Source organism: Hyperolius riggenbachi, chromosome 6 (assembly GCF_040937935.1).
Source record: "Hyperolius riggenbachi isolate aHypRig1 chromosome 6, aHypRig1.pri, whole genome shotgun sequence".
Classification (NCBI taxonomy): Eukaryota; Metazoa; Chordata; class Amphibia; order Anura; family Hyperoliidae; genus Hyperolius; species Hyperolius riggenbachi.
Genome location: NC_090651.1, coordinates 12393197 through 12405767, shown reverse-complemented (window position 1 = coordinate 12405767; position 12571 = coordinate 12393197). Strand labels below are relative to the sequence as shown.

Sequence of the window (12571 nt, the reverse complement as noted above, 5' to 3'; positions counted from 1 at the left end):
ATGCCAAAACCCGGGCTCGAACCAGGGACCTTTAGATCTTCAGTCTAACGCTCTCCCAACTGAGCTATTTCGGCTACATTGCATCACAGTTGGTGTGATTTTTTTTTCAGCAGAAGTGTCCTGTGCAGGCAAAGACTCATGATATTTTCGGAGTCGTAGTAGCAGTGGTGTGTTGTTGGTGTGGTTAGAGGGTCTAAGGCGCTCCATGCAGGTTGCATGTGTCTTGTAGACTTGGGTTCAAATACCTTTCCTGACTACCATTTTTGAATTTTTTGCCCTCCTGCAGCTGTATTTATGAGTTCCCATAAGACAAACCTCCAATCTAGTACCTTTTATTCAGGTAAATGCAGCTGTATTTATGACTTCCCATGAGATAAATCTCCAATCTAGTACCTTTTATTCAGGTAAATTATCTACTCTACATGTGTCCTATATTTTCTTTGATATATATTCATTAAGAAATGTTTGTCTCTTTTAAGTTGACTGTATGTCCTCTTTTCTTGCAGTCTTGAAATATTTGATGTGACCAGAGGTATTGTGTTAAATCCATGTCTCTATTTTGTCTGGTTCAATCAGGACGTTTCTGTATTGAGAATCAGTTTATCTTGCCGACTTCCGGGTGTAGTCTGACTTTGGCTTTATTTTACTAAGTTTTTTCTAACAATAAGATATCATGCCGAAACCCGGGATCGAACCAGGGACCTTTAGATCTTCAGTCTAACGCTCTCCCAACTGAGCTATTTCGGCTACATTGCATCATAGTTTGTGTGATTTTTTTTTCAGCACAAGTGTCCTGTGCAGGCAAAGACTCATGATATTTTCTGAGTCGTAGTAGCAGTGGTGTGTTGTCGGTGTGGTTAGAGGGTCTAAGGCGCTCCATGCAGGTTGCATGTGTCTTGTAGACTTGGGTTCAAATACCTTTCCTGATAATCATTTTTGATTTTTTTGCCCTCCTGCAGCTGTATTTATGAGTTCCCATAAGACAAACCTCCAATCTAGTACCTTTTATTCAGGTAAATGCAGCTGTATTTATGACTTCCCATGAGATAAATCTCCAATCTAGTACCTTTTAATCAGGTAAATTATCTACTCTATATGTGTCCTATATTTTCTTTGATATATATTCATTAAGAAATGTTTGTCTCTTTTAAGTTGACTGTATGTCCTCTTTTCTTGCAGTCTTGAAATATTTGATGTGACCAGAGGTATTGTGTTAAATCCATGTCTCTATTTTGTCTGGTTCAATCAGGACGTTTCTGTATTGAGAATCAGTTTATCTTGCCGAGTTCCAGGTGTAGTCTGAATTTGGCTTTATTTTACTTAGTTTTTTCTAACAATAAGATATCATGCCAAAACCCGGGATCGAACCAGGGACCTTTAGATCTTCAGTCTAACGCTCTCCCAACTGAGCTATTTCGGCTACATTGCATCATAGTTTGTGTGATTTTTTTTTCAGCACAAGTGTCCTGTGCAGGCAAAGACTCATGATATTTTCTGAGTCGTAGTAGCAGTGGTGTGTTGTCGGTGTGGTTAGAGGGTCTAAGGTGCTCCATGCAGGTTGCATGTGTCTTGTAGACTTGGGTTCAAATACCTTTCCTGACAATCATTTTTGAATTTTTTGCCCTCCTGCAGCTGTATTTATGAGTTCCCATAAGACAAACCTCCCATCTAGTACCTTTTATTCAGGTAAATGCAGCTGTATTTATGACTTCCCATGAGATAAATCTCCAATCTAGTACCTTTTAATCAGGTAAATTATCTACTCTATATGTGTCCTATATTTTCTTTGATATATATTCATTAAGAAATGTTTGTCTCTTTTAAGTTGACTGTATGTCCTCTTTTCTTGCAGTCTTGAAATATTTGATGTGACCAGAGGTATTGTGTTAAATCCATGTCTCTATTTTGTCTGGTTCAATCAGGACGTTTCTGTATTGAGAATCAGTTTATCTTGCCGAGTTCCAGGTGTAGTCTGAATTTGGCTTTATTTTACTTAGTTTTTTCTAACAATAAGATATCATGCCAAAACCCAGGATCAAACCAGGGACCTTTAGACCTTCAGTCTAACGCTCTCCCAACTGAGCTATTTCGGCTACATTGCATCACAGTTTGTGTGATTTTTTTTTTTCAGCACAAGTGTCCTGTGCAGGCAAAGACTCATGATATTTTCGGAGTCGTAGTAGCAGTGGTGTGTTGTCGGTGTGGTTAGAGGGTCTAAGGCACTCCATGCAGGTTGCATGTGTCCTGTAGACTTGGGTTCAAATACCTTTCCTGACAATCATTTTTGCATTTTTTGCCCTCCTGCAGCTGTATTTATGAGTTCCCATAAGACAAACCTCCAATCTAGTACCTTTTATTCAGGTAAATGCAGCTGTATTTATGACTTCCCATGAGATAAATCTCCAATCTAGTACCTTTTATTCAGGTAAATTATCTACTCTATATGTGTCCTATATTTTCTTTGATATATATTCATTAAGAAATGTTTGTCTCTTTTAAGTTGACTGTATGTCCTCTTTTCTTGCAGTCTTGAAATATTTGATGTGACCAGAGGTATTGTGTTAAATCCATGTCTCTATTTTGTCTGGTTCAATCAGGACGTTTCTGTATTGAGAATCAGTTTATCTTGCCGACTTCCGGGTGTAGTCTGACTTTGGCTTTATTTTACTAAGTTTTTTCTAACAATAAGATATCATGCCGAAACCCGGGATCGAACCAGGGACCTTTAGATCTTCAGTCTAACGCTCTCCCAACTGAGCTATTTCGGCTACATTGCATCACAGTTTGTGTGATTTTTTTTTTCAGCACAAGTGTCCTGTGCAGGCAAAGACTCATGATATTTTCTGAGTCGTAGTAGCAGTGGTGTGTTGTCGGTGTGGTTAGAGGGTCTAAGGCACTCCATGCAGGTTGCATGTGTCCTGTAGACTTGGGTTCAAATACCTTTCCTGACAATCATTTTCGAATTTTTTGCCCTCCTGCAGCTGTATTTATGAGTTCCCATAAGACAAACCTCCAATCTAGTACCTTTTATTCAGGTAAATGCAGCTGTATTTATGACTTCCCATGAGATAAATCTCCAATCTAGTACCTTTTATTCAGGTAAATTATCTACTCTACATGTGTCCTATATTTTCTTTGATATATATTCATTAAGAAATGTTTGTCTCTTTTAAGTTGACTGTATGTCCTCTTTTCTTGCAGTCTTGAAATATTTGATGTGACCAGAGGTATTGTGTTAAATCCATGTCTCTATTTTGTCTGGTTCAATCAGGACGTTTCTGTATTGGGAATCAGTTTATCTTGCCGAGTTCCAGGTGTAGTCTGAATTTGGCTTTATTTTACTAAGTTTTTTCTAACAATAAGATATCATGCCGAAACCCGGGATTGAACCAGGGACCTTTAGATCTTCAGTCTAACGCTCTCCCAACTGAGCTATTTCGGCTACATTGCATCACAGTTGGTGTGATTTCTTTTTCAGCAGAAGTGTCCTGTGCAGGCAAAGACTCATGATATTTTCGGAGTCGTAGTAGCAGTGGTGTGTTGTTGGTGTGGTTAGAGGGTCTAAGGCGCTCCATGCAGGTTGCATGTGTCTTGTAGACTTGGGTTCAAATACCTTTCCTGACTATCATTTTTGAATTTTTTGCCCTCCTGCAGCTGTATTTATGAGTTCCCATAAGACAAACCTCCAATCTAGTACCTTTTATTCAGGTAAATGCAGCTGTATTTATGACTTCCCATGAGATAAATCTCCAATCTAGTACCTTTTATTCAGGTAAATTATCTACTCTACATGTGTCCTATATTTTCTTTGATATATATTCATTAAGAAATGTTTGTCTCTTTTAAGTTGACTGTATGTCCTCTTTTCTTGCAGCCTTGAAATATTTGATGTGACCAGAGGTATTGTGTTAAATCCATGTCTCTATTTTGTCTGGTTCAATCAGGACGTTTCTGTATTGAGAATCAGTTTATCTTGCCGACTTCCGGGTGTAGTCTGACTTTGGCTTTATTTTACTAAGTTTTTTCTAACAATAAGATATCATGCCGAAACCCGGGATCGAACCAGGGACCTTTAGATCTTCAGTCTAACGCTCTCCCAACTGAGCTATTTCGGCTACATTGCATCACAGTTTGTGTGATTTTTTTTTTTCAGCACAAGTGTCCTGTGCAGGCAAAGACTCATGATATTTTCTGAGTCGTAGTAGCAGTGGTGTGTTGTCGGTGTGGTTAGAGGGTCTAAGGCACTCCATGCAGGTTGCATGTGTCCTGTAGACTTGGGTTCAAATACCTTTCCTGACAATCATTTTTGAATTTTTTGCCCTCCTGCAGCTGTATTTATGAGTTCCCATAAGACAAACCTCCAATCTAGTACCTTTTATTCAGGTAAATGCAGCTGTATTTATGACTTCCCATGAGATAAATCTCCAATCTAGTACCTTTTATTCAGGTAAATTATCTACTCTATATGTGTCCTATATTTTCTTTGATATATATTCATTAAGAAATGTTTGTCTCTTTTAAGTTGACTGTATGTCCTCTTTTCTTGCAGTCTTGAAATATTTGATGTGACCAGAGGTATTGTGTTAAATCCATGTCTCTATTTTGTCTGGTTCAATCAGGACGTTTCTGTATTGAGAATCAGTTTATCTTGCCGAGTTCCAGGTGTAGTCTGAATTTGGCTTTATTTTACTAAGTTTTTTCTAACAATAAGATATCATGCCGAAACCCGGGATCGAACCTGGGACCTTTAGATCTTCAGTCTAACGCTCTCCCAACTGAGCTATTTCGGCTACATTGCATCACAGTTTGTGTGATTTTTTTTCAGCACAAGTGTCCTGTGCAGGCAAAGACTCATGATATTTTCTGAGTTGTAGTAGCAGTGGTGTGTTGTCGGTGTGGTTAGAGGGTCTAAGGCGCTCCATGCAGGTTGCATGTGTCCTGTAGACTTGGGTTCAAATACCTTTCCTGACAATCATGTTTGAATTTTTTGCCCTCCTGCAGCTGTATTTATGAGTTCCCATAAGACAAACCTCCAATCTAGTACCTTTTATTCAGGTAAATGCAGCTGTATTTATGACTTCCCATGAGATAAATCTCCAATCTAGTACCTTTTATTCAGGTAAATTATCTACTCTACATGTGTCCTATATTTTCTTTGATATATATTCATTAAGAAATGTTTGTCTCTTTTAAGTTGACTGTATGTCCTCTTTTCTTGCAGTCTTGAAATATTTGATGTGACCAGAGGTATTGTGTTAAATCCATGTCTCTATTTTGTCTGGTTCAATCAGGACGTTTCTGTATTGAGAATCAGTTTATCTTGCCGAGTTCCAGGTGTAGTCTGAATTTGGCTTTATTTTACTAAGTTTTTTCTAACAATAAGATATCATGCCGAAACCCGGGATCGAACCAGGGACCTTTAGATCTTCAGTCTAACGCTCTCCCAACTGAGCTATTTCGGCTACATTGCATCACAGTTTGTGTGATTTTTTTTCAGCACAAGTGTCCTGTGCAGGCAAAGACTCATGATATTTTCTGAGTTGTAGTAGCAGTGGTGTGTTGTCGGTGTGGTTAGAGGGTCTAAGGCGCTCCATGCAGGTTGCATGTGTCTTGTAGACTTGGGTTCAAATACCTTTCCTGACAATCATTTTTGAATTTTTTGCCCTCCTGCAGCTGTATTTATGAGTTCCCATAAGACAAACCTCCAATCTAGTACCTTTTATTCAGGTAAATGCAGCTGTATTTATGACTTCCCATGAGATAAATCTCCAATCTAGTACCTTTTATTCAGGTAAATTATCTACTCTATATGTGTCCTATATTTTCTTTGATATATATTCATTAAGAAATGTTTGTCTCTTTTAAGTTGACTGTATGTCCTCTTTTCTTGCAGTCTTGAAATATTTGATGTGACCAGAGGTATTGTGTAAAATCCATGTCTCTATTTTGTCTGGTTCAATCAGGACGTCTCTGTATTGAGAATCAGTTTATCTTGCCGAGTTCCAGGTGTAGTCTGAATTTGGCTTTATTTTACTAAGTTTTTTCTAACAATAAGATATCATGCCGAAACCCGGGATCGAACCAGGGACCTTTAGATCTTCAGTCTAACGCTCTCCCAACTGAGCTATTTCGGCTATATTGCATCATAGTTTGTGTGATTTTTTTTTCAGCACAAGTGTCCTGTGCAGGCAAAGACTCATGATATTTTCGGAGTCGTAGTAGCAGTGGTGTGTTGTCGGTGTGGTTAGAGGGTCTAAGGCGCTCCATGCAGGTTGCATGTGTCTTGTAGACTTGGGTTCAAATACCTTTCCTGACAATCATTTTTGAATTTTTTGCCCTCCTGCAGCTGTATTTATGAGTTCCCATAAGACAAACCTCCAATCTAGTACCTTTTATTCAGGTAAATGCAGCTGTATTTATGACTTCCCATGAGATAAATCTCCAATCTAGTACCTTTTATTCAGGTAAATTATCTACTCTATATGTGTCCTATATTTTCTTTGATATATATTCATTAAGAAATGTTTGTCTCTTTTAAGTTGACTGTATGTCCTCTTTTCTTGCAGTCTTGAAATATTTGATGTGACCAGAGGTATTGTGTTAAATCCATGTCTCTATTTTGTCTGGTTCAATCAGGACGTTTCTGTATTGAGAATCAGTTTATCTTGCCGACTTCCGGGTGTAGTCTGACTTTGGCTTTATTTTACTAAGTTTTTTCTAACAATAAGATATCATGCCGAAACCCAGGATCGAACCAGGGACCTTTAGATCTTCAGTCTAACGCTCTCCCAACTGAGCTATTTCGGCTACATTGCATCACAGTTTGTGTGATTTTTTTTTTTCAGCACAAGTGTCCTGTGCAGGCAAAGACTCATGATATTTTCTGAGTCGTAGTAGCAGTGGTGTGTTGTCGGTGTGGTTAGAGGGTCTAAGGCACTTCATGCAGGTTGCATGTGTCCTGTAGACTTGGGTTCAAATACCTTTCCTGACAATCAATTTTGAATTTTTTGCCCTCCTGCAGCTGTATTTATGAGTTCCCATAAGACAAACCTCCAATCTAGTACCTTTTATTCAGGTAAATGCAGCTGTATTTATGACTTCCCATGAGATAAATCTCCAATCTAGTACCTTTTATTCAGGTAAATTATCTACTCTACATGTGTCCTATATTTTCTTTGATATATATTCATTAAGAAATGTTTGTCTCTTTTAAGTTGACTGTATGTCCTCTTTTCTTGCAGTCTTGAAATATTTGATGTGACCAGAGGTATTGTGTTAAATCCATGTCTCTATTTTGTCTGGTTCAATCAGGACGTTTCTGTATTGAGAATCAGTTTATCTTGCCGACTTCCGGGTGTAGTCTGACTTTGGCTTTATTTTACTAAGTTTTTTCTAACAATAAGATATCATGCCGAAACCCAGGATCGAACCAGGGACCTTTAGATCTTCAGTCTAACGCTCTCCCAACTGAGCTATTTCGGCTACATTGCATCACAGTTTGTGTGATTTTTTTTTTTCAGCACAAGTGTCCTGTGCAGGCAAAGACTCATGATATTTTCTGAGTCGTAGTAGCAGTGGTGTGTTGTCGGTGTGGTTAGAGGGTCTAAGGCACTTCATGCAGGTTGCATGTGTCCTGTAGACTTGGGTTCAAATACCTTTCCTGACAATCAATTTTGAATTTTTTGCCCTCCTGCAGCTGTATTTATGAGTTCCCATAAGACAAACCTCCAATCTAGTACCTTTTATTCAGGTAAATGCAGCTGTATTTATGACTTCCCATGAGATAAATCTCCAATCTAGTACCTTTTATTCAGGTAAATTATCTACTCTACATGTGTCCTATATTTTCTTTGATATATATTCATTAAGAAATGTTTGTCTCTTTTAAGTTGACTGTATGTCCTCTTTTCTTGCAGTCTTGAAATATTTGATGTGACCAGAGGTATTGTGTTAAATCCATGTCTCTATTTTGTCTGGTTCAATCAGGACGTTTCTGTATTGAGAATCAGTTTATCTTGCCGAGTTCCAGGTGTAGTCTGAATTTGGCTTTATTTTACTAAGTTTTTTCTAACAATAAGATATCATGCCGAAACCCGGGATTGAACCAGGGACCTTTAGATCTTCAGTCTAACGCTCTCCCAACTGAGCTATTTCGGCTACATTGCATCACAGTTGGTGTGATTTCTTTTTCAGCAGAAGTGTCCTGTGCAGGCAAAGACTCATGATATTTTCGGAGTCGTAGTAGCAGTGGTGTGTTGTTGGTGTGGTTAGAGGGTCTAAGGCGCTCCATGCAGGTTGCATGTGTCTTGTAGACTTGGGTTCAAATACCTTTCCTGACTATCATTTTTGAATTTTTTGCCCTCCTGCAGCTGTATTTATGAGTTCCCATAAGACAAACCTCCAATCTAGTACCTTTTATTCAGGTAAATGCAGCTGTATTTATGACTTCCCATGAGATAAATCTCCAATCTAGTACCTTTTATTCAGGTAATTTATCTACTCTACATGTGTCCTATATTTTCTTTGATATATATTCATTAAGAAATGTTTGTCTCTTTTAAGTTGACTGTATGTCCTCTTTTCTTGCAGTCTTGAAATATTTGATGTGACCAGAGGTATTGTGTTAAATCCATGTCTCTATTTTGTCTGGTTCAATCAGGACGTTTCTGTATTGAGAATCAGTTTATCTTGCCGACTTCCGGGTGTAGTCTGACTTTGGCTTTATTTTACTAAGTTTTTTCTAACAATAAGATATCATGCCGAAACCCGGGATCGAACCAGGGACCTTTAGATCTTCAGTCTAACGCTCTCCCAACTGAGCTATTTCGGCTACATTGCATCACAGTTTGTGTGATTTTTTTTTTTCAGCACAAGTGTCCTGTGCAGGCAAAGACTCATGATATTTTCTGAGTCGTAGTAGCAGTGGTGTGTTGTCGGTGTGGTTAGAGGGTCTAAGGCACTCCATGCAGGTTGCATGTGTCCTGTAGACTTGGGTTCAAATACCTTTCCTGACAATCATTTTTGAATTTTTTGCCCTCCTGCAGCTGTATTTATGAGTTCCCATAAGACAAACCTCCAATCTAGTACCTTTTATTCAGGTAAATGCAGCTGTATTTATGACTTCCCATGAGATAAATCTCCAATCTAGTACCTTTTATTCAGGTAAATTATCTACTCTATATGTGTCCTATATTTTCTTTGATATATATTCATTAAGAAATGTTTGTCTCTTTTAAGTTGACTGTATGTCCTCTTTTCTTGCAGTCTTGAAATATTTGATGTGACCAGAGGTATTGTGTTAAATCCATGTCTCTATTTTGTCTGGTTCAATCAGGACGTTTCTGTATTGAGAATCAGTTTATCTTGCCGAGTTCCAGGTGTAGTCTGAATTTGGCTTTATTTTACTAAGTTTTTTCTAACAATAAGATATCATGCCGAAACCCGGGATCGAACCAGGGACCTTTAGATCTTCAGTCTAACGCTCTCCCAACTGAGCTATTTCGGCTACATTGCATCACAGTTTGTGTGATTTTTTTTTTTCAGCACAAGTGTCCTGTGCAGGCAAAGACTCATGATATTTTCTGAGTCGTAGTAGCAGTGGTGTGTTGTCGGTGTGGTTAGAGGGTCTAAGGCACTCCATGCAGGTTGCATGTGTCCTGTAGACTTGGGTTCAAATACCTTTCCTGACAATCATTTTTGAATTTTTTGCCCTCCTGCAGCTGTATTTATGAGTTCCCATAAGACAAACCTCCAATCTAGTACCTTTTATTCAGGTAAATGCAGCTGTATTTATGACTTCCCATGAGATAAATCTCCAATCTAGTACCTTTTATTCAGGTAAATTATCTACTCTATATGTGTCCTATATTTTCTTTGATATATATTCATTAAGAAATGTTTGTCTCTTTTAAGTTGACTGTATGTCCTCTTTTCTTGCAGTCTTGAAATATTTGATGTGACCAGAGGTATTGTGTTAAATCCATGTCTCTATTTTGTCTGGTTCAATCAGGACGTTTCTGTATTGAGAATCAGTTTATCTTGCCGAGTTCCAGGTGTAGTCTGAATTTGGCTTTATTTTACTAAGTTTTTTCTAACAATAAGATATCATGCCGAAACCCGGGATCGAACCAGGGACCTTTAGATCTTCAGTCTAACGCTCTCCCAACTGAGCTATTTCGGCTACATTGCATCACAGTTTGTGTGATTTTTTTTCAGCACAAGTGTCCTGTGCAGGCAAAGACTCATGATATTTTCTGAGTTGTAGTAGCAGTGGTGTGTTGTCGGTGTGGTTAGAGGGTCTAAGGCGCTCCATGCAGGTTGCATGTGTCCTGTAGACTTGGGTTCAAATACCTTTCCTGACAATCATGTTTGAATTTTTTGCCCTCCTGCAGCTGTATTTATGAGTTCCCATAAGACAAACCTCCAATCTAGTACCTTTTATTCAGGTAAATGCAGCTGTATTTATGACTTCCCATGAGATAAATCTCCAATCTAGTACCTTTTATTCAGGTAAATTATCTACTCTACATGTGTCCTATATTTTCTTTGATATATATTCATTAAGAAATGTTTGTCTCTTTTAAGTTGACTGTATGTCCTCTTTTCTTGCAGTCTTGAAATATTTGATGTGACCAGAGGTATTGTGTTAAATCCATGTCTCTATTTTGTCTGGTTCAATCAGGACGTTTCTGTATTGAGAATCAGTTTATCTTGCCGAGTTCCAGGTGTAGTCTGAATTTGGCTTTATTTTACTAAGTTTTTTCTAACAATAAGATATCATGCCGAAACCCGGGATCGAACCAGGGACCTTTAGATCTTCAGTCTAACGCTCTCCCAACTGAGCTATTTCGGCTACATTGCATCACAGTTTGTGTGATTTTTTTTCAGCACAAGTGTCCTGTGCAGGCAAAGACTCATGATATTTTCTGAGTTGTAGTAGCAGTGGTGTGTTGTCGGTGTGGTTAGAGGGTCTAAGGCGCTCCATGCAGGTTGCATGTGTCCTGTAGACTTGGGTTCAAATACCTTTCCTGACAATCATGTTTGAATTTTTTGCCCTCCTGCAGCTGTATTTATGAGTTCCCATAAGACAAACCTCCAATCTAGTACCTTTTATTCAGGTAAATGCAGCTGTATTTATGACTTCCCATGAGATAAATCTCCAATCTAGTACCTTTTATTCAGGTAAATTATCTACTCTATATGTGTCCTATATTTTCTTTGATATATATTCATTAAGAAATGTTTGTCTCTTTTAAGTTGACTGTATGTCCTCTTTTCTTGCAGTCTTGAAATATTTGATGTGACCAGAGGTATTGTGTTAAATCCATGTCTCTATTTTGTCTGGTTCAATCAGGACGTTTCTGTATTGAGAATCAGTTTATCTTGCCGAGTTCCGGGTGTAGTCTGAATTTGGCTTTCTTTTACTAAGTTTTTTCTAACAATAAGATATCATGCCGAAACCCAGGATCGAACCAGGGACCTTTAGATCTTCAGTCTAACGCTCTCCCAACTGAGCTATTTCGGCTACATTGCATCACAGTTGGTGTGATTTTTTTTTCAGCAGAAGTGTCCTGTGCAGGCAAAGACTCATGATATTTTCGGAGTCGTAGTAGCAGTGGTGTGTTGTCGGTGTGGTTAGAGGGTCTAAGGCGCTCCATACAGGTTGCATGTGTCTTGTAGACTTGGGTTCAAATACCTTTCCTGACAATCATTTTTGAATTTTTTGCCCTCCTGCAGCTGTATTTATGAGTTCCCATAAGACAAACCTCCAATCTAGTACCTTTTATTCAGGTAAATGCAGCTGTATTTATGACTTCCCATGAGATAAATCTCCAATCTAGTACCTTTTATTCAGGTAAATTATCTACTCTATATGTGTCCTATATTTTCTTTGATATATATTCATTAAGAAATGTTTGTCTCTTTTAAGTTGACTGTATGTCCTCTTTTCTTGCAGTCTTGAAATATTTGATGTGACCAGAGGTATTGTGTAAAATCCATGTCTCTATTTTGTCTGGTTCAATCAGGACGTCTCTGTATTGAGAATCAGTTTATCTTGCCGAGTTCCAGGTGTAGTCTGAATTTGGCTTTATTTTACTAAGTTTTTTCTAACAATAAGATATCATGCCGAAACCCGGGATCGAACCAGGGACCTTTAGATCTTCAGTCTAACGCTCTCCCAACTGAGCTATTTCGGCTATATTGCATCATAGTTTGTGTGATTTTTTTTTCAGCACAAGTGTCCTGTGCAGGCAAAGACTCATGATATTTTCGGAGTCGTAGTAGCAGTGGTGTGTTGTCGGTGTGGTTAGAGGGTCTAAGGCGCTCCATGCAGGTTGCATGTGTCTTGTAGACTTGGGTTCAAATACCTTTCCTGACAATCATTTTTGAATTTTTTGCCCTCCTGCAGCTGTATTTATGAGTTCCCATAAGACAAACCTCCAATCTAGTACCTTTTATTCAGGTAAATGCAGCTGTATTTATGACTTCCCATGAGATAAATCTCCAATCTAGTACCTTTTATTCAGGTAAATTATCTACTCTATATGTGTCCTATATTTTCTTTGATATA

At 38.3% G+C, this 12571-nt stretch overlaps 19 non-coding genes across 19 annotated transcripts; all 19 read right to left on the bottom strand.

The window, feature by feature from the left end:
• Position 1: 1 nt before the first annotated feature.
• Positions 2-74, bottom strand: TRNAF-GAA (transfer RNA phenylalanine (anticodon GAA)). Its single transcript has one exon. It is a non-coding gene; the product is annotated as a tRNA-Phe (tRNA).
• A 600-nt stretch (positions 75-674) lies between these two features.
• TRNAF-GAA (transfer RNA phenylalanine (anticodon GAA)) lies at positions 675-747 on the bottom strand. Its single transcript has one exon. It is a non-coding gene; the product is annotated as a tRNA-Phe (tRNA).
• Positions 748-1347: 600 nt separating this feature from the next.
• On the bottom strand, positions 1348-1420 carry TRNAF-GAA (transfer RNA phenylalanine (anticodon GAA)). The gene has a single exon. It is a non-coding gene; the product is annotated as a tRNA-Phe (tRNA).
• A 600-nt stretch (positions 1421-2020) lies between these two features.
• On the bottom strand, positions 2021-2093 carry TRNAF-GAA (transfer RNA phenylalanine (anticodon GAA)). Its single transcript has one exon. It is a non-coding gene; the product is annotated as a tRNA-Phe (tRNA).
• Positions 2094-2695: 602 nt separating this feature from the next.
• TRNAF-GAA (transfer RNA phenylalanine (anticodon GAA)) lies at positions 2696-2768 on the bottom strand. Its single transcript has one exon. It is a non-coding gene; the product is annotated as a tRNA-Phe (tRNA).
• Positions 2769-3369: 601 nt separating this feature from the next.
• Positions 3370-3442, bottom strand: TRNAF-GAA (transfer RNA phenylalanine (anticodon GAA)). The gene has a single exon. It is a non-coding gene; the product is annotated as a tRNA-Phe (tRNA).
• Positions 3443-4042: 600 nt separating this feature from the next.
• TRNAF-GAA (transfer RNA phenylalanine (anticodon GAA)) lies at positions 4043-4115 on the bottom strand. The gene has a single exon. It is a non-coding gene; the product is annotated as a tRNA-Phe (tRNA).
• Positions 4116-4717: 602 nt separating this feature from the next.
• Positions 4718-4790, bottom strand: TRNAF-GAA (transfer RNA phenylalanine (anticodon GAA)). Its single transcript has one exon. It is a non-coding gene; the product is annotated as a tRNA-Phe (tRNA).
• A 599-nt stretch (positions 4791-5389) lies between these two features.
• Positions 5390-5462, bottom strand: TRNAF-GAA (transfer RNA phenylalanine (anticodon GAA)). Its single transcript has one exon. It is a non-coding gene; the product is annotated as a tRNA-Phe (tRNA).
• Positions 5463-6061: 599 nt separating this feature from the next.
• Positions 6062-6134, bottom strand: TRNAF-GAA (transfer RNA phenylalanine (anticodon GAA)). Its single transcript has one exon. It is a non-coding gene; the product is annotated as a tRNA-Phe (tRNA).
• A 600-nt stretch (positions 6135-6734) lies between these two features.
• TRNAF-GAA (transfer RNA phenylalanine (anticodon GAA)) lies at positions 6735-6807 on the bottom strand. The gene has a single exon. It is a non-coding gene; the product is annotated as a tRNA-Phe (tRNA).
• Positions 6808-7409: 602 nt separating this feature from the next.
• Positions 7410-7482, bottom strand: TRNAF-GAA (transfer RNA phenylalanine (anticodon GAA)). Its single transcript has one exon. It is a non-coding gene; the product is annotated as a tRNA-Phe (tRNA).
• Positions 7483-8084: 602 nt separating this feature from the next.
• TRNAF-GAA (transfer RNA phenylalanine (anticodon GAA)) lies at positions 8085-8157 on the bottom strand. The gene has a single exon. It is a non-coding gene; the product is annotated as a tRNA-Phe (tRNA).
• A 600-nt stretch (positions 8158-8757) lies between these two features.
• On the bottom strand, positions 8758-8830 carry TRNAF-GAA (transfer RNA phenylalanine (anticodon GAA)). Its single transcript has one exon. It is a non-coding gene; the product is annotated as a tRNA-Phe (tRNA).
• A 602-nt stretch (positions 8831-9432) lies between these two features.
• TRNAF-GAA (transfer RNA phenylalanine (anticodon GAA)) lies at positions 9433-9505 on the bottom strand. Its single transcript has one exon. It is a non-coding gene; the product is annotated as a tRNA-Phe (tRNA).
• Positions 9506-10107: 602 nt separating this feature from the next.
• TRNAF-GAA (transfer RNA phenylalanine (anticodon GAA)) lies at positions 10108-10180 on the bottom strand. Its single transcript has one exon. It is a non-coding gene; the product is annotated as a tRNA-Phe (tRNA).
• Positions 10181-10779: 599 nt separating this feature from the next.
• TRNAF-GAA (transfer RNA phenylalanine (anticodon GAA)) lies at positions 10780-10852 on the bottom strand. Its single transcript has one exon. It is a non-coding gene; the product is annotated as a tRNA-Phe (tRNA).
• A 599-nt stretch (positions 10853-11451) lies between these two features.
• Positions 11452-11524, bottom strand: TRNAF-GAA (transfer RNA phenylalanine (anticodon GAA)). The gene has a single exon. It is a non-coding gene; the product is annotated as a tRNA-Phe (tRNA).
• A 600-nt stretch (positions 11525-12124) lies between these two features.
• On the bottom strand, positions 12125-12197 carry TRNAF-GAA (transfer RNA phenylalanine (anticodon GAA)). Its single transcript has one exon. It is a non-coding gene; the product is annotated as a tRNA-Phe (tRNA).
• Positions 12198-12571: the final 374 nt, after the last annotated feature.